The sequence below is a fragment of the Triturus cristatus genome, chromosome 5_1 (assembly GCF_964204655.1).
Source record: "Triturus cristatus chromosome 5_1, aTriCri1.1, whole genome shotgun sequence".
Lineage (NCBI taxonomy): Eukaryota > Metazoa > Chordata > Amphibia > Caudata > Salamandridae > Triturus > Triturus cristatus.
The window spans coordinates 446,533,775-446,558,193 of NC_140587.1; the positions used below are offsets into that span (position 1 = coordinate 446,533,775).

General features: G+C 51.2%; 1 protein-coding gene across 9 annotated transcripts in view; it reads right to left on the minus strand.

The window, feature by feature from the left end:
* Positions 1–17,948: 17,948 nt before the first annotated feature.
* Positions 17,949–24,419, minus strand: part of LOC146831037 (RING finger protein 151-like) — a 313,078-nt gene continuing 306,607 nt past the window's right edge. For 6 of the 9 annotated variants that reach the window (XM_085605257.1, XM_085605254.1, XM_085605255.1 and 3 more), the window contains one exon: positions 17,949–23,698. The gene's annotated coding sequence lies outside the window, so the exon portion shown is untranslated. The remainder of the gene's footprint in view (positions 23,699–24,419) is intronic. The other 3 variants (XM_085605256.1, XM_085605253.1, XM_085605251.1) reach the window with 1 other exon arrangement.

The window sequence follows — 24,419 nt, forward strand, 5'->3', positions numbered from 1 at the left end:
CCCGACCTCTTGGAGCCCTCGCTGGGATCGGGAGGCAAATGAGCCCTCATCAGGACTTCCAGGGAAGCCCGGCCATCTGGTCCCCCCACAGGAAAGCATTACGTGCGATCAAATAGCCGAGGGGAAAGGCGCAACCAGCTGGCCGGTCTCGAAAGGGAGGCCATCTGGTTGCTTTGTGCCCTAACGAAAGAGAGAGCGGGCACCGAAGCATGGGGGACCAGAGGCCTGGGGCCCCAGCTGGGCCTCAGCTATGGGGGCAGAGAGGGGGAGCCAAAAGGCCCCCCAACCCAGGGCCCGTGGACACCTTGACAAGCAGGTGAAGCGGGCGAGGTCTGCACGGGAGCGACAGACCCCTGTCCCGGGCCCCTTGGCGGAGCGGCAGGCCGGGGACCAGGCCAGGAGCACCTGACCTGGGGCCTGGCGGGGCCCCTGGATCCACCCGGGGCTCCCAGGCCCAGAGGCACAGTGGAAGCATCCCCAGGCCCGCGGGACCCCTTCCCGGGCACCCTGCCATTCAGCAGGACCAAGGACAGAGCCCGAGGTGGGGAGGCCGCCCTCCCGGGGGCTCTCAGGGGCCCCAGCCGGGGCTCCTGATCCCAGCCAAGTGGGGGAGGCTCCCCGGGCATGACGGAACCCTGTCTCAGGCCTTGGGCAGAGCAGCAGGCCGGGGGACAGAAACCAGGGCTGGAGCACCTGACCCAGGGCCTGGCGGGGCGCCTGGATCCAGCTGGCTCCTGGGCCCAGAGGCACGGGGTAAGCCTCTCCAGGCCCACAGGACCCCGTCCTAGGCACCCTGCCACACGGTAGGACTGAGGACGGACCCCGGCCTGGGGGGAAGGGTGGTGTCCTGGCCAATCCGGCTGTCAGCTGAGGACCGCTAGGCCAAGAGGGGTTCCGGAGTACTGGGGGGCACGAACTGCCGGGGCCACTCGGCCTTCGCTTTGCTGGTTAGGGTGAAGGACCTCCCGCCAAGCGGCAGGCCCTCGAGTCGGACCGTCCATGCAGGGTGGAAGCTCCTTTGTTGAAACAACAGCTGAGGCTGGCCGAGCATTCCATCCCTAAATGGACCGAGAGTACCCAATTGATCGGAGTACAGCAGGCCTGGGTTCTGCCTTCCCCTGTCTCATAATCGCCAGACCTCACGGAGGTCTGACTGACCCTCTCCCTAGTAATCTGGAGGAAAATTACCTCCCTTTCTTGTAATCCGTCGCAGAGGGGACCCAAGGCGCGAATGTGCCCGACCTCTTGGAGCCCTCGCTGGGATCGGGAGGCAAATGAGCCCTCATCAGGACTTCCAGGGAAGCCCGGCCATCTGGTCCCCCCACAGGAAAGCATTACGTGCAATCAAATGGCCGAGGGGAAAGGCGCAACCAGATGGCCGGTCTCGAAAGGGAGGCCATCTGGTTGCTTTGTGCCCTAACGAAAGAGAGAGCGGGCACCGGAGCATGGGGGACCAGAGGCCCGGGGCCCCAGCTGGGCCTCAGCTATGGGGGCAGAGAGGGGAGCCAAAAGGCCCTCCAACCCAGGGCCTGTGGACACCTTGACAAGCAGGTGAAGCGGGGGAGGTCTGCACAGGAGCGACAGACCCTGTCCCGGTCCCCTTGGCGGAGCGGCAGGCCGGGGACCAGGCCAGAAGCACCTGCCCTGAGGCCTGGTGGCGCCCCTGGATCCACCCGGGGCTCCCAGGCCCAGAGGCACAGTGGAAGCATCCCCGGGCACCCTGCCATGCAGCAGGACCAAGGACAGAGCCCGAGGTGGGGAGGCCGCCCTCCCGGGGGCCCTCAGGGGCCCCAGCCGGGGCTCCTGATCCCAGCCAAATGGGGGAGGCTCCCCGGGCATGACGGAACCCTGTCTCAGGCCTTGGGCAGAGCAGCAGGCAGGGGGGCGGAACCCAGGGCTGGAGCACCCGACCCAGGGCCTGGCGGGGCACCTGGATCCAGCTGACTCCTGGGCCCAGAGGCACGGAGTCAGCCTGTCCAGGCCCACAGGACCCCGTCCTAGGCACCCTGCCACGCGGTAGGACTGAGGACGGACCCCGGCCTGGGGGGAGGGGGGTGTCCTGGCCAGTCCGGCTATCAGCTGAGGACCGCTAGGCCAAGAGGGGTTCCGGAGTACCCTGTCCGTAGTAATCCGGAGGAAGGGTACCCCCCCTTTCTGGTACCCCGTGTGCACTGCAAGACTTAGGGGACCCTAGGCGCGGAAACGCCCAACCTCCTAGAGCCCTGGCTGGGATCAGGGCGGCAAATGAGCCCTCATCGGGATTTCCAGGGCAGCCCGGCCATCTGGTCGTCCCATTGTAAAGCATTGCACGCGCCCAGATGGCGGAGGGGAAAGGCGCGACCAGATGGCCGGGCCCAAAGGATGCCTATCTACCTTCCCTGAGCCTTCGAGGGAGGGCTTGGGGGCTCTGCTTCCTGGGGGCTCGGGAACCTTCGGCAGGGCCTCAGGCATGGGGAGGTCCACAGGAGCTCTCGGGCGCGGACACCTGGGGGTGGACTGCCCAGGACCGATGGAGCCCCTCCCGGGCACTTTGCCACGGCGCGGGCCGGAGGAGGGATCCCCGGACGGTGGGGAGGTGTTGTCCGGGCCTAGCCCATCTGGTCCCCAGCTGAGAACCGCCAGCCCGAGAGGGGTGTTGCGGCATACCCTGCCCCTAGTAATCAGGAGGAAAGCTACCCCTCTTCCTGGTAACCCGTGCGCACCGAGTGGCAGAGGGGACCCAGGGCGCGGAGGCGACCGACCTCCTGGAGCCCTGGCTGGGATCGGGGAGGCGGACGAGCCCTCATCGGGACTTCCAGCCCGGCCATCTGGTCGCCCCATTGGAAAGCATTGCGCGTGACCAGATAGCCGAGGGGAAAAGGCGCGATCAGATGGCCAGGACTGAAGGATGCCCATCTGCCTGCACGAGCCTTCGCAGTAGGGGTCCCGCTTGCCCTTTGGAGGGCTCGGGGGCTCTGCACAAGGTACCGTTGTCCCCAGCAGACGGACCCTTGGCAGGCCGCAGGACGGGAGCTCCCACACCCCAGGCCCTGCCCGAAACCCAGGCCCTGGGCCCGGTCTCTGCTTCTCAACCCAGCCAGGCCGTGGAGATCTGGGAGCCTGCCCGGGCACCAGGGACCGCCGTCCCGGGCACACGGACCCTCAGTTTGCCGCAGGGCATGGGCTCCTGTTCCACACATTTTTTCCATAACTCTGTGGAACTCTGCGTAGTGGCGCTACACCAACTCTGCCCACCCCTAATATAGAGCAGAAAAAGAGAAAATGGTTGTACATCTCGTCTGCTTCTCTGCAAGCTGGGCAGAGTGCACTGCCCTCTGGTCGACACCTCCATTTAACTAGTAAAAGAATCTTGCGGTAGTGTGCCCAGCCTAAATCTTATATATAGTGATCTAGTAAACAGGGGGGGGTGGGGGGGTGGTGGTATCAAGCAATGTTTCAAATTTAGGTTCACACTTATGGTTTAGGAGGTCCTCGGCTGCTCTGCCATTGGTTGTGGAATGGAGTAATTCCGACCATTCACTATCGCAGAAGACAAGTTTGACCTTTTGATGGAAAAAGTAATGGACTCTGGGTGTTGCCAGAATCAGGCAATACCAATGAATAGATGGTCTCTTTAACGTACTTCAACCATGGTAATACAACAATACTCCTAGGCAAACCAAGACTTTTCTTCAACCCAATCCTAAAGGGTTCAAGCTTAGCAGTCAGCCATAATTTTAACCAATACAGGATGAATTTCAGTAGGACTTTGGCAGTAATAGGTTGGATATCGAAGTCCACTTTGAAGAAGACCAGGGACGTACTTTGGGGGAGTTTCAGTGCAGGCTTCAAAAACTTGTATTCAGCCACCCCCAGAGCCTCAGCGTTGCTATAACCCCAAAGTTCTGAGCCATAGGTGGCGGTTGCCATGGCTTTGGCCCTTCAAATTTCCAGTAGGGGAGACATTTGATGGAACCAAGTGATTTTTGCAAAGCCAACGTGGCGGCCACTCTGATTTGAAAAGAAACACACACTTGGTTATCTGGCAGTTCCACAAGCTGGAACCAGATAGTCGAATGCCCAAATAGTCAAAATTCGCTACCCTTTCCATTTTTACTCCCCCCACCGTCCCCCCATCCCCTCCCCCCCAAGCTCACTGTCTCCCAAAACTTTCAATGGGGATGTATTGCCATAAATTTTGTCTGTCCGTGTTTATAGCTAAACCATTATTATTGCAGAAAAGAATGAGTCTATCGAGCAGAATTCCCAAACCCTTAGGAGTTTTCAACACCAGGGTGTAGTCTGCAAACAACAGAGCGGGATCTTAATGCCACCCTGGACTGGAGAATAATTTTCACAACCCATTAAAAACTCACAATTATAAAAAATCTGACTTTCACAGAATCCACAATATAAAATGTATACATGCAGTAGTAAATGGGTGGAAGTTCTATATGCGTACTTTTTATGCAAATGTTCGATTGTACATTTAGATTTTTCCCCCCCCCAAACAGCCAAAATGTTTTTCCCGTTATAGGACACCTGTGTACAAACATCTCCATTAAACCTAGGGGTGTTCCCTCCCATTCCCACTATGGAAACACAGTTACTGCGTCACAATACATAGTGCAAGCGTTACTCGGGTAGTAAACTACCTGCAAATGGGTAAGTGAATATTCAGAAAAGTATGAGTAAGAATTTTCACCGACTTAGTAAGTAGACTTTACCAGAGGAACATACAAACTCTTAATTCTAAATGACTGACTGCCGAAATTCCATTACTAAAGCAGAATTCTCACATTTACAAATGTACTTGGCAAAAGTTAAAAAAAATGTCAATACCAGTTCAGCAAATCAGGTGTGGGAAATTTCCCTTGCAAAAGATTTTTTGCCACACCTAAATAAAGCTTTGGCATGCAAAAAGGACAAAGTGAACTTTTTAATAACTTTTTCCCTTACTCCAGAGGCTACTTCCATTAGTTACTTGCTGGAATCCCTATGATTTAGTGGTGAGACCAAAAGCTGCTTGGATAGGAGTTAATATAGAGCTTTGCATGCCTGTAGCGAGCATCCATGCAACATGCATGTGTCATTCACAGCACACCTCCATCCCCAAGTGCATGTGTTCCCTTGCTGGTTTTTCTTCATTAAAGGTGTCTGACAAAAGGTTGAGGAGTCGGTAGAAGAGCATTTATAATGGGAGAGAGGCTAGGAACTGGCAGTAGCATACGTACCATAAATGTAGCTTTAGCCTACTCTTAAGTCTTGACTTAACTCAGATCACCGTGTGAGTATTTCCAGCAGCTGAGACCAAATAAGGAAGGAGGAGATAGGCAGTACTGTGCAGCCTAGACCTAGGCAAACAGGTGTGTAACCTGGCATCAATCAATCAGGGGTTTGTTAAGCGGGCTACTCACCCGTGAGGGTCTCAAGGCGCTGAGGGGGGTGTGTGGGGAGTTGGCAGCTCCATTAGTCAAAGAGCCAGGTCTTGAGGGTCTTCTTGAAGGAGTTCAGGGAAGGGGCGAGTCTGATGTCTGCCAGGAGCTCGTTCTAGGTTTTGGCAGTGATGTGAGAGAAGGATCTTCCACCTGCTCTGGCTCTGCGGATGCGTGGGGTTGCGGTCAATGAGAGGTTGGAAGATCTGAAGTTCCTTTTGGGTACGTGGAAGTTGATTCTGTTGTTGAGGTATTTGGGTCTGGTGTTGTGCAGGCATTTGTAGGTATGGGTGAGGATCTTGAAGGTGACTCTTTTCTCCACGGGGAGCCAGTAGAGCGTTCGAAGGTGTTGGCTGTGTTCCGGGGGATACCGAGCACGAGTAGGGACTTGTTTATGCCGGCGTATAGTGCGTTTCCATAGTCCAGTCTGCTGGTGAGGAGTGCGTGGGTGACTTTCTTCCTTGACTCCGGGGGGGGGGATCCATTTGCAGGTCTTGCGGAGGATGCGGAAGGTGTTGAAGCAGCTGGAAGTGACGGCGTTGATCTGTTGGTGCATGATGAGGGATGAGTCAAGTATGATGCTGAGGTTTTTGGGATGGTCTGAGGGGGTCAGTGGTCTTCCGAGGGCTGTCGGCCAGCAGGTGTTGTCCCATGCTGCGGGGGTGGTTCAGAGCATGAGGACTTGTGTCTTCTTGGAGTTGAGCTTGAGTCAGCTGTTGGTCGACCTCCTGCATTCCTGTCTGGAAGTTGAGTCTGGCGGTGGCGGGGTCTTTGGTGAGGGCGAGGATGAGCTGGGTGTCGGCGTACAAGATGATTTTGAGGCTGTGTTGTCAGACGATGGCGGCGAGGGGGGCCATGTAGAAGTTGAAGAGGGTCGGGCTCAGCAATGATTCCTGTGGGACTCCGCAGGTGGTTTTCGTAAGAGGAAGGGGGGCAGTCTAATTTTTCGGCTTCTTCCGGTGAGGAATGATCGTATCCTTTCCAGGGCTGTACCTTGTATGCCAGCGTCATGTAGTCTGGCGACGAGTGTGCGGTGGGAGACGGTGTCGAAGGCTGCTGATAAGTCGAGTAGGGTGAGGGCTGCGGAGTGGCCTTGGTCCAGGAGGGTGCGGATGTCATCTGTGGCGGTGAGTAGGGCGGTCTCGGTGCTGTGGTTGCTTCAAAATCTGGATTGAGACAAGTGCTTAATTTGAGGTGGAGCTTTCCGGTGCTAAGCACCGTCACTTAATTTGTTTCCATTGCTCGGCACCTAATTGTCAACACCATACTTAGAACAGTTCACCACATGGCGGTGCTGCTCATCTAATTTAGAGGTGAGCAGAACAAAGGTAGTTTAGAAATACAATATACATTAAAATTGCTAATAACTGCCTCCCCAGCCATTCCTTTAGCTTTGGGGACCTGGAATCATCTGAACTGTCGCTTTTACATGTGAGAGAGATGGTTAGTAGCTGTTTTAGAAGCAATGACAAGGGCGATGCGTGGTGCAAGCTGCAGTGGCCTCCTGGTCAGAGCCCTGGCACTTAATATTTTACAAATTAAGTACTGATTGGGACGGGTCGAGGATGGCATTGTCTTCGATGAAACGTGTCAGGTCCTGGTTGACTGTTTTCACTGCAACTTTGGCTGCGAAGGGGAGGAGCGAGATGGGCCAGTAGTTCTTGAGGTCGTTGGGGGTCAGCTATCGGCTTCTTGAGCAGGGGCCTGACTTCTGCGCGTTTCAAGTCGTCTGGTAAGGTGCCTGTTTCGAGGGTGGTGTTGATGGTGCGTTGTAGTGCGATGGCGGGTCTGTGGTAGATGTGTGGGGGTTAGGGGTCAGTGGGGGCCCCTGAGAGGATGCCTTTCATGGTTGAGGTGGTGTCTTCAACTGTGATTGGCGTCCAGGTGGAGATGGTGGGCTGGTCGGTGCGTCGGGGGGGGGGCAGGCTGGCTGTGGTGCCAGGTGGAAGATCGATGAAGTTGCCGTAGAGATTTTTGATCTTGAGGTGGAATTATGTCCCCAGCTTGTCGCAGAGGACTTGGGACAGGGTGATGTCTATGGATTCGCTGCAAGGGTTGGTGAATTCATGGATGACAGTGAAGAGTTCCTTGGAGTTGGTGGAGTTTGCAAGGATTTTGGTGTGGACGAAGGTCCTCTTGGTGGTTCTGATTTGGTTGTGGCAGTCCGTCATGGCCTCCTTGTAGGTGGTGCGGTTTTCAGCTATCTTGGTGTTTCTCAAGTTATTTTCTAGGCATCTGTGGGTGTGCGTCTGGCTTCTTGGAGGTCGGTGGTGAACCAGGCAGCTTTCCTGGGGTGCTGTTTGTCGGGGTTGCGTAGCGTGCAAGCTCGTCTGCGCATTTGGAGATCCAGGTGTGGAGTTCTCTGGCTGCGATGTTGGCGTTGGATGCCGAAGTGTGGTTGTTTCGGGTGAGGTCGGAGTTGAGTTGGTCGTCGGTGACTTTGCTCCAGTTTCTTCGTGGGGGGTGTGGGGCAGGTTTGGGTGCCCTGGGTTTGTCGACGGTGAAATGTACGCAGTAGTGGTCGGTCCATGGGGGTTGTGTTGTGTGGCTGAAACGAACGCTGTTGCTTGCTGCGAAATTGGGGTTGAGGGTGTGTCCTGCCCTGTGGGTCGGTGTGGAGATGAGTTGTTTGAGTCCCATTTTGGCAAGGGTGTCGCAAAGGGTGGTGGAGTTGGGGTCGATGGCATTGTCGAGGTGGAAGTTCAGGTCTCTGATGAGTATGTAGTTCATTGTGGCGATGGCGTGGGGTGCGATGAGGTCAGTGATGGTGGAGGAAAAGGGAGCCTGGGGGCTCTGTAGACGAGGGTTCCCCGGAGCGTGGAGTTGTGGCTGGTCTGGTTCTGTAAATGCAGGTGTTCGGGGGAGGGGAAGGTTTCACTGGAGGTGGTGAGCCGGAGGGTGTTCTTGTGGGCGATGGTGAGGCCTCCTCCCTGCCGGTTGGGGAAGTCCTTCCTCTGGATCTTGTATCCATCCGGGATTGCAATGTTGATGTCGAGGGCTGATTTAGTGTTGGTCCAGGTCTCCGTGAAGAAGGCGATGTTGGGAGAGAGGGAGTCGAGCAGATTCCAGATTTTCACTGCGTGTTTATGTACGGAGCGCACGTTTAGGAGTATGTATCTTAGGATGTCGCCGGTGTTGGTTTCTGCGGTGTTGGAGGTCGGAGTGGTGGTGAAGGTCTGGTGGCAGTGGAGGCAGGAGAACTGTCTGTACGTGGGTCGTGTTAGGCGTGACCTGTTGGCAGTCGCTGAGTCTTCTGGGGTTGAGAGCGTGCAGGGCGGCTGTGTTGTATCGGTGGGTGGGACGAGATGCAGGGTCCCTGGCGCTGGTCGGATTGCGGACGGCCACCATTTAGAAGGGTAGGGAAGGGATGAGCAGCTGGGAGGCGGGAAAACAGGTGTGGACAGGGGGGAGGGCAAGCAGGGGCAACAGCGGCGGAAAGGAGGGGAAAAGTGGAGCGGGCAATGGGTCAGGGAAAAAGAAGTAAACAGGAATAAACAGAGCAAAAAAGAACCGTCAAACAGTTCAATACAATTCAACGAAGAACCATACAGTGACAATACAAACAATACAGTAACAGTACAGTGAATTTGGGAACAGCTGGCTCGAGGCAAGCAGTCCGGCATGAAGCGGCACGCACGGAGGAACCAGCAGGCAGCGGCCTCGAGCACCTCACAGGAGGGGCTGGAGGCTCAATGGCGGAGCCGGAAGACCGAAGCTGCTGGGGACAGAGTAAACCTGAGACCGAGGTCATAGGTCTTAATTGCGCTGCCTCTTAGCGGCTGCCATTTAGTAGGGTAGGGACGAGGAGCTGGGAGGCGGTAAAACGGGTGTGGACAGGGGGGGGGGGGCGCAGGGGCAGCAGCGGCGGGAAGGAGAGGAAAAGCGGAGCGGGCAAGCGGTCAGGGAAACTGAAGTAAACAGGAATAAACAGAAAATAACATAGCAAAAAAAATAAGAACAGTCAAGCAGTACAATACAATTCAACCAAGTACCATACAGTGACAATACAAACAATACAGTAACAGCACCGTGAATTTGGTAACAGTCGACTCGAGGCAAGCAGTCCGGCAGGAAGGGGCATGCACGGAGGAACCAGCAGGTAGTGGCATAGAATACCTCACAGGAGGGGCTGGAGGCTCAACGGCGGAGCCGGAAGAGCAGAGCTGCTGGGGACAGAGTAAACCTGAGACCGAGGATGTCGTAGGTCTTACTCGCGCTCCCCCGCAGCAGCCGCCATTTAGTAAGGTAGGGTAGGCACGAGCAGCTGGGAGGCGAGAACACAGGCGTGGACAGGGGCCGCAGGGGCAGGAAGGAGGGGAAAAGCCGAGCGGGGAAGGGGTCAGGGAACTAGAAGTAAACCGAAATAAACAGAAAATAACAGAGCAAAAAAGGAAGAACAGTCAAGCAGTATAATACAATTCAACTCGATACAAGTCAACCAAGAACCAGACAGTGACAATACAAACAATACAGTAACAGTACCCTGAATTTGGGAACAGCTGACTCGAGGCGAGCAGTCAGGCAGGAAGGGGCACACACGGAGGAACCAGCAGGCAGCGGCCTCGAACATCTCACAGGAGGGGCTGGAGGCTCAATGGCGGAGCCGGAAGACCGGAGCTATTGGGAACAGACTGAACCTGAGACCGAAGTCGTAGGTCTTACTCATGGCTTCAAGAACACTTCCTGAATCCAGTGACCACTGAATGCTTTTGGTGTAGGCTACGCAGCTGCCCGGTGTTTGTTTCTTATGGGCATATGCTTGAACAATGCTGCCTTTGTTGGTTTAGCTCTAGTGTGTGCTTGTAAAAGAGGATGGAGGTGTGGCTCGATCTCAATACAGAATGCACTACTGGGTGAGGCATGACATTATCCATCTGGCAATGATGGCTGGCATAATTGCCATCAAAGATCACCAAAAGCTGTTTGCACAGATCTCGTTCGGTCCAGGTAGAAGCACAAGACTTGCTTGACGCCAAGCTTGTATAAAGTTTCCTCCTTTGATTTGATGAGGCATGGGGTTGGTGGAGTTGGTGGAAGAACAATCTCCTGTTATAGATAACATTTCAACATGACGTTTGGGGAGAGCCACCTTTTCCTGATGGAACACTATGAAAGGCTGAGTCATAAAGGCCTGTAGTTCACTCAGGTGATTGTCTGAGGTTATAGCCAATCAAAAAAAGCTGTCTTCCACAAAAAAGAAGCTTAAGACTCACAAGAGGTCTGGGACAGCAGTGCACTTAACCACAGAGAACAAGTTCCCTTCAGATGTCTCACTACAGCCTTGATGACCGTGGATGTCTTGGCAGGCCTGTTCCCGTGAGTTTAAACTGCTGCAACATTAGCGGTGCATGTGCCTACCTGCTCTCCATTTTCAGCTAGGTTTTCTTCACTAGTGCTCAGTAATAGAGAGTCACCTATTTCTCAGAGATGCCCAGATGTTGCAATACTAACGCCTCAGGACACATGCAATAAAATTAAGCAATGAAAGGGAGGAGGAGCAGGACTTGCTCTCCCCCAATGGATGGTAGGTCTGCCTCCCAGGGGACAAACCTACTTCCACTAGAGGAGGCTGAGTTGGTCATTCGAAAGTAGCTGGAGCATAGCTAAGAAGTAGACTTTGGAAAAATCATGCCGGGATAACACAGATAACTAAACACCCTTGACTGTCCCTGATCTTCTAGAGGGCCCTCAGGATAAGAGGAGTTGAGGGAACAACATACAGGAATACTCCTATCCAGTCAAGGATCCAACAGTCATGTCTATCCAAGAAGTGAAATGATCACACTTTCTATTCACATGAGTTGCAAAGGTGTCTATGGAGATGAACAACCTCGTGTATGGGGTCGAGGACGTCACCACTCCTGAGATATTTGGTGAAGGCACCTGCTTCGGCTGACCAGTCTGACATGACTATCCTCGCAGGAACCTACCATATCTGAACTCCCCATCACACAGAGAACCTGTAGGCCAAAAGAGCTGCAGGTAGTGGCTGCCTCCCTGTTTTCTGACATCAATACTGGGCTGTGATGTTGTCTCAGTAGATAATCACCACCCATTAGAAAGCCTGGGTTAATGGCACCTAAGGAAAACAACCCAATAAATGAAGACTCTACGACTCAATGTAACACTAGCCTGCGAACAGTATTTTTTTTAATGAATTCTTTTTATTAAACATGTACAGCTTATTCAACATAGGTACAGTTCCAGCGGATCAATGACAGGGAACACAGCGATATCAAGGTACATAGACTTGGGAGGATGATAAATGTTATGGTGAGGGGGGACTGTCACATTCGGGGTCACCTGCTGGGGTACATATGTGGCCGCGATATGCATTCCAAGGAGACCAGATCTTGGACCACTTTCGGGGACAGCCCCTAGCTGCATAAACTGTCTTCTCCCTCAGCATGCACCAGTCGCGGTCCGTCTCCCAATCCACGACCCTCGGGGGCTGCTTTGCCCCCCAGTGTTGAGCGATGTTCCTTTTGGCAATCATGCAGCCCAGTGTAACCCATTGTATGGCGTGTGTGTTCAGGTCAGTGGGTTCCCAGATATTAAGGCGGCATCTGGGAGCTTCAGGCCTTATAGTGAGCTCCAGTGCCTGGCTCATAATGTTATGGATGTCTTGCCAGTAAGCCTGTATTGGGTCGCAGTGCCATATTATGTGGATAAACGTACCCATCTGGATGCACCCCCTTCTACAGTACCCATCCGTTGAGCCACCCATGTGTATCAATTGGGGGCCCCGTGATGTAGATTCTGTGTAATATTTTTAGTTGCACGAGTCGGAGGCGCGCCGGGATGGCGACATTTTTGGGGGGAGGAGACTGCAGTCTGCCAATTTTCGTCGTCCAGTTCAATACCGTCCCTCACCCAATTCTCTCGCAGAAGCGCCAGTGGGTCATCCATATTATTGATGAGTTTCCTATATGTTAGGGAGATGGCTCTCTCGGGCAGATACCCGTCAAGCAGTCTGTCCTCCAGTGGTGAGTAGTTAGGTGGGGAGGTGTCACGAGGTAGTCCTGCCTGCAATGCATGGCGGATTTACAAGTAGCGAAAACGCTCTGATTCCGCCATGGAATATTGAAGTTGGAGAGAGTCAAAAGACTTGATACCATTTTTGTCCCATAAATCTCTAATGTGTGAGATACCAATTAGGTCCCACTTGTCAAAACCCCGTGAATCGCCCAAGTCTCCGAGTCTCTGGGAGTCCCACAGGGGCACGCGGACAGGGTCAATATGTTGGTCCAACCCAGTGAGGCAGTCGCCGTGTGCCAAATATGGACGGAGTGCTTGGTGGGGCCAGTGAGGCGGTATCTATTTGGCTTAGAGTAAAGGGCCCTGGCAAAGGAACCGTTGGGAAGGAGCAGTTTGTCCATACCAAACCCAGGATCGTCAGGCCTCCCATACGTGCCGTGGTTTATTGCCGTTAGGTGTGAGGCCCAATAATATTTCTTTATGTCGGGTAGTCCAATCCCCCCATCGAACCAGCTGAGGGTGAGTTTTTTTAGAGCGATACGGGGTTTCCCATTCCAAAGGAGGTCTCGTTGAAGGCCCTCTATTTGTTGGAAGTAAGAATTTGGTACTGGGTCTGCTGAATTTTGTAGGACATAGAGGAAGCGGGGTAGGGACATCATTTTAAAGAGGGCCGCTTTGCCTAGTAAGGAAAGGGGAAGCGATTTCCAGTTAGCGATGTCCTGCTTTAGGCGTTGTATCGGGGGAGCCAGATTTCGGGCGAAACGGAGGGATTTGTCTAGTGAAATAAAAATGCCCAGATATTTGAAACCGTCTGAGACTATTGGTATGGGACAATTTAGGGGTATTGGGGGGGGGGGCCTTCCCGCTAAGACGTAAAGGAGAGATTTCTGCCAATTTATGCCAAATCCGGAATATCTACCAAAAACGGAAAGGATGTCAAATAACGCAATAAGAGATATTTTAGGGGATGTGAGGTATAACAGAATATCGTCTGCGTACAGAGATATTCGGTCTTCCCAATCGGTCGACCACTGCAACCCACGAATCATTACATCCCTGCGGATCCAGGCCTGGCGGGTCCCTCGGCTGAGTAGAAAGGGGTCGGATTTCCTATTGTTTACAACTACCTGAGCTATTGGGGCGCTGTATAGCAATCGTACCCATTGACTAAAGCCCGGTCCAAATCCTAATTTCGTGAGCAATGCGAAGAGATAGGGCCATTCAAGCGTGTCAAAGGCCATCGTGGCGTCTGAGGAGACCACAATGGCATCCTCGCGCAAAGTTGACGCCCTGCCCAAGACCCCATGCAGTCTGCGAAGGTTAAGGGCAGTATTTCGTCGCGGCATAAACCCCGATTGGTCAGGGTGCACCAGGCCCCCTATTACTTTGATCAGTCTATTGGCGAGCACCTTAGCCAATATTTTGGGCTCGGCCTTCAACAGTGAAATAGGTCTATAAGAGGCACAATCAGTTTTGGGTTTCCCTACTTTATGGATCGCGACGATAGGGGAAGCAATCCCTGCTCGAGACTGGTTTCAAACATTGCTTTCAGATGTGGGGCAAGTCTGTCCGGGCGGAGTTTGTAGAGTTCGATCGAGATGCCATTGGGGCCAAGAGCCTTGCCCGGGCGGAGTGTTCTGATTGCGGTTGCAATCTCGTCCGCTATAAGGGCGCTGTCCATGAATGCACGGTCACTGTCAGACAGTACCGGTAAAGAGATGTCTCGTAGTTCAGGGAAATTCGCTTCTGCGGTAGACTGCACGGTAGTGGGCCGCGAAGCGGTCAACTATTTCTTAGGGATCCACTATGGCGGACCCTCCGGGATTCCCCAGCTCAGGGACCAGTCGGCTAGCTTGCTCCTTTTTGTCTAGCCAGGCAATTAATTTCCCGGCTTTGTCACCCCAGTCATACACCCGTCCCAGTTTGCACTGTCCTAAGATCTTAGCGTGGTCGGTGACCAGGGCTCGGTATTCCTCCTGCCGGAGTTGCAGAGCGTGGACGGCCTCCGGCGATGGGTCGGGGCCAAGATCATTTTCCAGGCGATAAATGTCTTGTTCTATATCGGAGACCGCCGCTAGCCTGTCTTTTTTGGACCCTGCTATTAAGGAGAGGGCTTCGCCCCGTACCACTACATTGAAGGCTTCCCATAATGTCTGCGGGGAGTCAACCGAATGCTCATTGTCCAGGAAATAGTTATCAATGGATTTAATAAGACCGGTCCGTATTTTAGGGCACTTAAGGTGCCAGGGATTGATTGGGGCGATACGCCCCACCGGGGCGTCGTCAAGGACAATGTGGGTCCAAAGAGGAGAATGGTCAGATATGCCTCTGGCCAAGTGCCGTATCTCATGTATGTTCGTCACCTGCGGGGCGGGGACAATGATATAGTCTAGCCGCGAAAGGCTGTTATGGGCACCTGAGTGGAAGGTGTGTTGGATCTTGTCAGGGTGGTAAGCCCTCCAGCAGTCCTCAAGTCCCATCGCCTCCAGAAAACTAGAGAAAGAGTGAGCGGTGGGTGGCAACGTACGTGGGGGGTGTCTGTCCAGTGTACCTGATATCACTGAGTTGAAGTCTCCCCCGATCACTAGATGTCCCTCTGGCAACGTCAAGAGCACAGCGCTGAGGTCGGAGAATGTGGTGGCCTGCAGTCCCGGGGGGGCATAGACCGACATGAAGGTGATGGTTGTTCCCTCCCATGTGCCCGTGAAACCCACATATCTACCTCGGTCGTCAATATGAGTGGAAGCAGGCAAAAAGGGGAATGATTTATTTTGCATGATGCCCACCCCTCTAGAATCAGACGCAAACCCCGAATGGGTATGCATGGAATATCCCCATCTGTGCATGGCTTTACACGTGTGACCGATGAGGTGGGTTTCCTGGAGTAGAACAATATCCGGCGACAACCTCCGTATCTGTTGCAATACTATACTGCGTTTAATTTTGTCCCCCAACCCATTCACATTCCAGCTTAGGATTTTGACTTCCTTGTTACGCCGTATCCCCATCTATGCTTTTGCGGAGAGTAGGATTGAGACCCATTAGGAAAAGGAACTGTACCTTCGTCATTGCAACAAATTCAACAAACAGAAACCAAACAAAAAAAACCCTGCCCAACAACCCCCCGCCCTTCTTCCCTGCCCTTCGGTTCAAAACTGCCCATTAACAACTTGCAGAGTGCCCGTCGCCCTAGAAAGTTCAAAGAAAGAAGGAAAAAACAATCCGGGGGGAAAAGCAGGGAGCTCCGTGCCCACGCCCTTATTCTACATCTATATCACACCATAAGTGTTACTTTAACGTATGTCCAACATTATGTCAATAGTCCCGTTTTAGGTTGGAAACCATGGATCCCACCCACCGTCCCCCGACCCCCCCCCCCCCCCAAGCCGCAAAGTAACCTGTCCTCATCGAAGCACTCCCTCAGGTCGACACGTTGTCATCAGGGCCACCAGCTCTCCCCGTTCCAGAGTTCTTGGAGTCCCGATGCTCGATCCAGTCAGCCACGTCCTCCGGTCGATCAAAAAACCAAGCTCGCCGGGAACAGCATCGAGTACTTTAGGCCTTTCTCTCTGAGGACTGGCTTGATAGAGATGAAAAGTCTTCGCTGTTTCTGTACTCTTTGCGTGAAGTCCAGGAAGAAAGAAATTTCCGCGTTTTCATAACGGAGGGGGGCGCCGGCCCTGGAGTTTTGGAGAATCACATCGCGGTCTCGATAGTTGAGGACGCGGGCCAACATGGGCCGCGGGGGAGTGCCCGGCTTGGGTCGGCCGCCCGGGATCCTGTGGGCCCGCTCAATCACAAAGAATTTACTGAGTCCCTTGGGTCGCAGGTGCTTGAGGATGAGGTCCTCGATAAATAGGTCAGGGGCCTGTCCCTTCGCCTTCTCCGGGACACCTATGATGCGGAGGTTGTTGCGACGAAGATGGCCCTCGTAATCTTCCAGTTTAAGGTCTGCGACATTCCGGGAATCTTGCAGGTCTCGAACTTCCCTCTGCAGTTGAGCTACGTCGCTCACCAGGCCCGCGGTCGTGACCTCTACCTGCTTCACCTTCTCATTAAGTTTACCCAGGTCGGCCCTGATAAGGTTGACGTCAACAGCCACCGAGTCCAAAGAGGTCTTAACCCCCGTTATTGCCTCCATGGCGTCTTTAAGAGAGAGTTCCTGTTCCTCCGGTCCAGGTCCATCCCGCTCGCCGTCCTCCTGCTGGTGTCCTCGCTGCGGGTCCCGAGAGACCGCGTATCTGTCGAGCGTATTCGCTTGGACCGTTTTCGCTGTCTTGGCGCCGGATCCCCTGGCGCGGTCCACCATGGCGTCAGCTGTCAACCAGCTCCAGGCAGGCAACAGAGGGGGGGGGGGAAAGAGGGCGATCGGACCAAGCGGCGTCCACCTCTCTCCGGTCAGGGCGCCGGGACTTCGTCCGGGCTCCGCCACACCCACGGCCCACACTGCCAAGGCGCCGCCCGCTAGGCGTCAGACAGCGATTCACGTCGAGGCCTGGTTCCGCACTCCAAAGGGCTATTCAACAAGATCACCGTCCACTCTGGGTGGGCAGGCACCAGCGATGTCACGCCAGGGCCCACAGTGCAGTCGTGTCCGGCCACAGTCCACCGTGGCAGCCCAGGGCACCTGTCGTCATCCACCCTTCGTCTGACACAGCGCGCCTCCGAAGTTCGGGCGTCACCACGGCACACTGCGCGACTGGAGCGAGAGAATCCCCACTGCAGGATGCCAGTGTCAAGGGTAAGTCACCTCACAGATTGCTGCAATCGGGCCGGGCCCTGTCCTGAGACCGCACTTGCTATGCCAGCACAGGGCCAGGCTGCTCCTTATACTCAGTATCTCCCGGCCACTCCCCAGGCAGGATCGTGACCGCTCCAGCCGTCCCGCAGGCCAAGGCACTTCAGCTCTCCCTCATACAGGTGGGCTGTGCAGCGGAGCTGTATTCCACTACTGTGGCGGCACCAAGCGGGTCCCTCAGTCACAGCGCCGCGCCGCTGCCATTTTGGGCCCCGCGGCCGGCGCTCTCCGCAGTGTTTGTGTTGGGGAGTGTTCCCAGATCTCCCAGGCTCCCTGCAGGATCGGGGGCACCACAGTCCCTCCGGGTCGACTCAGGACTCAGTGGCACCGTCCGTAGTCGTTGGGGGGAGGAGGGAGAGGGGAGAGAGCCCCCGCGTCTCCGCACAGGCAGCGGGCTCCAGCGTCAGGGCCAGTACGGGTCCCCGCAGCGGCCGCAGCCGCAACCACAGGACCCGGCTTCCAGGGCACGAGCAGGCCGCGGTCTCGAGGAAGCCTCCACCGCCTCGCCGTCACTCCTCCACACACCGGGTCACAGCAGGGAGGCTCCGCCAGCGATCCGACACACGGGATAGTTTCCAGGTGTTTCGGATATGCAATCAGGATAGTTAGGGGCTGAGTTGGGCTACGGAGCTCGCGCGCTACATGGCCATCTCCAGTCCCTGCTTGGCCACGCCCCCTGCGAACAGTATTAAATGATTGCCCATTAATCACTACTATTGCTTTCAGCACTAGTAACGTAACAAAACAAACACACCATCTCATAAGAAAAACACATTTATTAGTGAAGCTTCATTTACAGTATGTTAACCTATTAAGGTCAGAAATATGAGTCATACAACTGGTTAGTGAACATTTCAATACACAGCAAACATACACAAATGACAAGAATACAAGGCTGCATAGGACAAAATAGCACCACAGGTTCATGTAGTCGATGGTTTCGTTGCCTTTTACTGTCAAGGTAAAATAATATATTGTTTCCTCAGAAACCACCTCCCCATGTTTGGCAGTGAAAGTAACAAGTAGTGCAGCTTTGGTTTCAGTAAACATTGGAAGACACTGGAATGACATATGTCACCTGTATACACTGAGCTGTAATTCCCACAAAAGTTAACTTGCACGCTGTAAGAAAGATACACACATTAGGCAAAAGGGGAAAAGTAAAAGATACTCTAAGTCAGTCCAGACCGAGTAGTGCATGCTGTAAAGGGTCACAGGCAATAAATTAATGATTAATGTCTTACAGCGAGAGACACCGCTGAAATATAGCAAAATGGAATAGTTGACATTGATTAGTGGACAACATCTTGTTTCACAGATTGATAACAATTAGGCATATTGTACATGACCGGTGGTTTCCAGTCCTATGAAACGCGTCCACATTTTGTTACTCAGTCATGATCTAGTCTTTCAAATGAAGAGAGGTGCTTCTTGTTGGGACAGAAAGATTAACCGGTCAGAGTAAGCCACCGGTGAGGAACACCAATAACTCCCGCTGATTTCGTGGTCAATGTTTACTGCAATTGCGGCATCTCCCACTGTACACAGGGTTGCGGCACACCGACTAGAATGGTCCATCGAGCGGCTCCGAAAAAGGTCATTGCGGCTTACACCCGACACCAGGGAACCGCCTCTACTTTCTTTTCCGCCCAGTATTGGTCAGAAGCAAGGAGAGAAGATGTAGGCAGGAGCGGGAACATTCTGGCAAGATTTCATGAGAATACCCTTATAGAGACTCAGCAATTCTAAACGGATATGATTTCCAACACAAATTCTGGTTAAGGTTATTTTCCAATAATAAATTTAAGAAAGCTCTGTGAGCAAAGCACTCACTGCCACATGCAGAGTGATATACAAGAGATTCAAGTCTCAGAACGGTCAAATCATGCTTGTGGGCGATACATCAAATACAATGAAAAAAGGGTCAATGGTGAGTCGTGCAGAGTGTAACAGAGAGGAGACACTTGCGTATTGTTCCCTAGCTGCCAAGAGTGCAGTAACAGTGATAGTCATATGAGATAGAGATTATGTCTGTCTGTGGCTCAGGTACAATATAACTTTAAAGGTGAGGTAGTGATTTTAACTGAGGGTATAAGTGAGTCACGGGGTCATAGGCTGGATGGCAGGCCATTCCCAGATGGTGTGCTGAGACAGTACCACCCATTTGAAAACTTTGCTAGCTTTAACTCTACCTAAGAAGGATGCATAAATATCCCACTTTATGAAAAAGGAGCTAGGCAAGAGTCTGTTTCATAAGCAATTACTTTGTTGCTAGAGAAGATGAGGAAAACTATTGCTTAACACATTTTAATCACATTAACTGCTGTGAGCATCGCAAAGAAGCTGATCCCAGTAGTTCAGGATGGCTTTCGAGTGGTTCACTCTAGAATCAACAAAGCACCCACCTTTGATAGTCATGTAAAGAAACATAAACTCACCACTACAAAGAGTTTATTCAACTGCTTTATGGACCTAGAGAGGACCTAAAAACCTTGTAAGCCTCCATACTGGCAGGCTGCCCCATTCAGTGATATGCTGCCAACATCCCACAACTATGTAAGTTTGCCGGAGAGGAAACCGCCAAGATAATAAACAAAATAGCTTGGAATAAAAAAAAATACAGACAATATACCTATTGAGAGATTTCCTAAACGCAGTGTGGGTTTCTTCAAATCTGTGAGCTGCTGGTGGTGATTGATAACATTTTGGATCAAGTATCAAAAAGGACATCCATCCTTGGCCAGACTTTAAGGTAGGTGCACTAACAAGTCTGTTATTGCTCACCTCCAACAAGTACGAAGCGGCATGTGCATTTAGTTTCACTTGCAGGCGTTTGTGGCACTTTCAGGTATACGGACTTGAATTTTATTTTCAGCCACATGGGAGCTAGTTAAGTTCCATAAGGCAGGAGATGTTCCCTTCAACTCTCGCTAGGTAATGAATATCTATATATTAATAGTAAGTTATACTATGAATATGAACATAAAGAAAGTTACTTCAAAAATCAAGAAAAATGTTCATCAAAACTAGGAACAGAAGTTCATCTTTTGAGCACCACATATAGGACTACAGGTAGAAATGAGAAATTTTCTAATAAAGAACTTCCTACATTCATTGAATTCGAACCTACATAGAAATTTCAGAAATCTTTTACAAATGTTCAATAAACAACAGCAAAAGATGTAAACAAAATTAGTATACCTTTCCTGATACCTCATTTTTCCCGTTGGTTATAAGCTCTTACATTTGTTCTACTGACTGACAGCCCAATTAATTGGACACTTTTTGTGGAAGTTCACAGGCAGGTTTTCTTTTACAATATCAGCATTCTACAAAATTAGGTTCTTTCAGCAACAAACTAGACAAAAAGTCAACCAGCAGAAAATACTGCAATATTTTAGGTAAAATAGGGCAGTGGGTAATGTAAACACAACTGGGAACTTCAGACTAACAATCTTACAATCCCCAATCTGAAAAGGAAAATAACGAAGCACACAGTATTAGTGAACAAGAAACGACAGGATGTCTGCAGAATGTCTTGACTAAAATCAGCATTGTCTCCAAACACAGACACTTGTAAAGCAGTACAGTTACCTACCTTTGCTGAAGACCTGAAAAGAGATGCTAAAGTTATCCAAGAGGTAGGCATTAGCAAAATGAGATCTAAACAATCACACGCTATTCTGCAGAAGACAGTATTGTGTGCCCGCTAGTTATACTCTTTAGCAAACAAAACATACAGTAGCCATCTGATAAATAACCAGGTACAAAGGCACCGAAGGCATGAGTAAACAACCATTGGCTGATTAATGTAGACTATTCACAAATATTTATCACCAGCTCACTCATTGCCCCCCCACTACTTTTGGGGGACGGGAGGCAATGTTATTTGTGTGTGAAATGAATCGGCTTACCCAAACCATTTGAGTGACATCAAAAATAATGCCCTGTCTTACATGGCATGTCTCAACTGTGTACTTTGTGAGTCCTTCTGCATTGATGAATAGCAGCAGCACCAATCTCACTATATGAGAAAATAAATGTGCTTTCCTAGCTATTCTGGATAGACTGATGGTAACCATGAGCAGGCAATGAGTGTAGTAGATCCCTTGTATTTCACGATAGCCCAGCCATCTGGTCTATCAAGGTTTTAATAGCTGTTAGGGAGGAAGAGCAGTCACAAGTTTGTTGTTTCAGAGACTCTGTGTATTTTAAAACACATAGTTTTGACTGAAATTGTGACAGCTGACCAGACAAATGTTAGTGTTTTTGCAAACTAACTTAAAACTAGCCTCTTTAAAAAAACTTCAACCATGGGGACATAGGTTTCAAGCCCCACTGCCCAATGATGAAGTGGAAATTGATGCACCATCTAGTTAAAGGTGTACGTGGTTCCACTGCTGATTTGAGCCCTTTGTGTTGCCTCCCAGTTGTATCAATGCAATCCCCAAGTGGATGTAGCGTGGAACATACAAGAGAAAGCACTGCACTACACAGGGTGCAGCTACATGATCTCTTGACGGACCAGAGCAACCGTCTACACCACTGGAGCATGCCCAGAGACTAAGACAGCCAATATTCTGGGGCCTTGCTGGAGGCAACATTGAAAGCTGATGCATCAGTCAAAACTCAGGTGACATAGCTATTGTGTCCACTTAAAAATAACACAAGAATTATCTAGAAACAATCCTGGGAGATTTGAAAGTTATGTAAAACCTATTTTAAATTACCTTGTTACGTGGTATTTCTGTTACAATGAATGTCTTCTTTAGATTTCAGATTAGGTGCCTTTCTACCAAGCTGAGATGTGTGTTTTGTGTGATACTGTAGCATTGCATTGTTGAAGGATACAAGATATAGTGGGGCACTCAATGAGAGTATCTGCTACAGACAGGCATGACAAGGTTGCTTGTGTAATTTACAGTACTGTGGAATGTAAAGGCACTTCAAGACGTTTATAACAAAACTATCATCTCACATATCTAGAGGGCAAGTAAAAGAGCACTATACAAAGAGGTGAGTTTTATATGCGGTGATGGCATGATTATCTACTCTGCACAAGTGTTTGTAAAATCTAGAGCTCTTTGTAGAGACTATGAGGTCTGCCATTTGCCTGCAGTTGCACCACCTGGGGTGATTTCAGTATTGTGTAAGCATAGTACCTAGGTGTTCATGCTGAGCAATGCTTGGTTGAAAGGCCCAAGAAAGCGTGGTTGACTGGATCTTCTGCACCATTCGAAGGTTTGGTGCTGAGACATAAGTTCATAGGAAGCAGCTGTGTATCCTGGAGAAGCAGCATAGTTGGTTATCCAGAAGGTGCTGAATTGTCCTTTTATTCCCGAAATACTGTATCACGGTTTGATCAATGGCAAGGTTTACTTCTCCCCCTGGAGATACCACATACCCGTCATTCAGGCGGTGCTGACCAGCAGGTCATATGGGAGCGGGAACACAGCTGCATTTCCAGGTGGCAAAGTTTAGCTGTTCATTTAAGAGGTTCAATATACTGATTTATGTATTTATAGAATGGAATACCGTTGTTTATGTCTAGATATGCTGGACCGGTGCTTATCACATATTTATCGAGTGTTTCCGTATGCCGTTTTTCCATTGGTGCAGATATATATCTTTTATGAGTGGTATACTCTGGTTGTTTAACCAGTATCGTGCGGCGACCGCTTCTTGCGACTCACCACAGGTGATTCTCTAGTGATGGACTGCAGGGTCTCATAGATGGTGGCTGGCAGTTGTGATTCCAGTGGGCAGGGGCGCTGCAGCTCATTCAAATGTAGCTTTTTTTCCAGTAGCATATTTTACCTGTTTTTACCAGTGATATTCAACAGTCATTTTCTCTGTGGGTTTTCCAGTGGTGCTCGACAGCTGGTTTTCCGGGGGGTTTTCTAGCGGTGTCCAGACTATAGCTCTCTTTCCTAGTAGTACGCTGGGGTGGTTTTCCAATTGGAGCACCTTAATAAAGGGTGCAACTTGCCCTTGCATGCAGGGCGGCTGCTCAAACATGGGGTGCGCAGTGTTCACATGGGGACATGGTATACTTTGTAACATATGATGTGGAGTATGGCTGGTTATCAGAGTAGCAGGGGCTGCAGAAGGCCTGTGTGTCTGGAGCTCACAGGGCGGTGCACTATGGATGTGTACCTGGGGGCAGCAGCAGTATAATATGAGATAGTACCTGGGGCCAGAGGTGTGCAGGACTCGATTTATCTGTCTCCCTTTGGTTCAGTAAACGGTTTACCTAGCATCTATGGAGTGTGCAGGGGAGGCAGTGGAGCTGGTTACCGGGGACTACCTGTAACAAGAAGCTCCAAACGTGCTTTCTCAATGAATCTTCATCAGGAGCCAAGGGTGCAGTTCAGAGACGTATCTACAGGTGCAGTTTGCCCTTAAATCCATGGGGGTGCAGCACACTATTTGTGTGGTTGTTAATTCACACTGTGTGTAACTTCCGTGACCATTCTGTGTATTTCCTTTTCTGGAATCTTCACGTCTGCTGGAAATAAACATAGATGTCCTTTTAAAATTTGCCATTTCTTTCTGCAACATACATATAAGAATGCATAAAAAGATTAACATTATAAACATTAAAGTGCCCACTCTTCGAACAAAGAGAGGTTATTATTGGATGTTGGTAGCCTAATTATGAACGATGGACAAGGCCAGTGCACGCGAATCACCTTCGTCAAATGAGAACTCTATCACAGCTGCACCGGGCCATTCAGGTCTGCATTAGGTATCATAACCTCCCCTATCCTAGCTCTCAAGAAAGGCGCCTAAAGTTGTTGTAAAAACCATGCTGAATGACTTGCCTATATATACCTGGCATTGTCACGTTTGAGTGCTGGCATTAGTCGATGGAACTCTTAATTCAATTTGCTGCCATCTTGGATTTCCATCACAAAGACAGAGCCCACAGTCAGAACATAGCACAAATCCAGGGGTAATACCATGATGTGGTAACACCTCTGCTAGGAATCTTGTGAACGAGGGACATTGTCTTTTTTGGGAGACACAGCACCTGCACTTTCCAACCCCAAATAGGCTTCCATGTTTATGTTTTATTATCCTATTTTTATAGCGCGCGGTTCCAAAATGCATATGGTCAACGACTGCATAGAAACAGTAGCTTACCAATAGCAGTACCAGAGGCTTGTTGTAGTCACTAAACAGCTACTGTGTGAGGAAGATTTAGTTAGATACGAGAGGTCATTGGC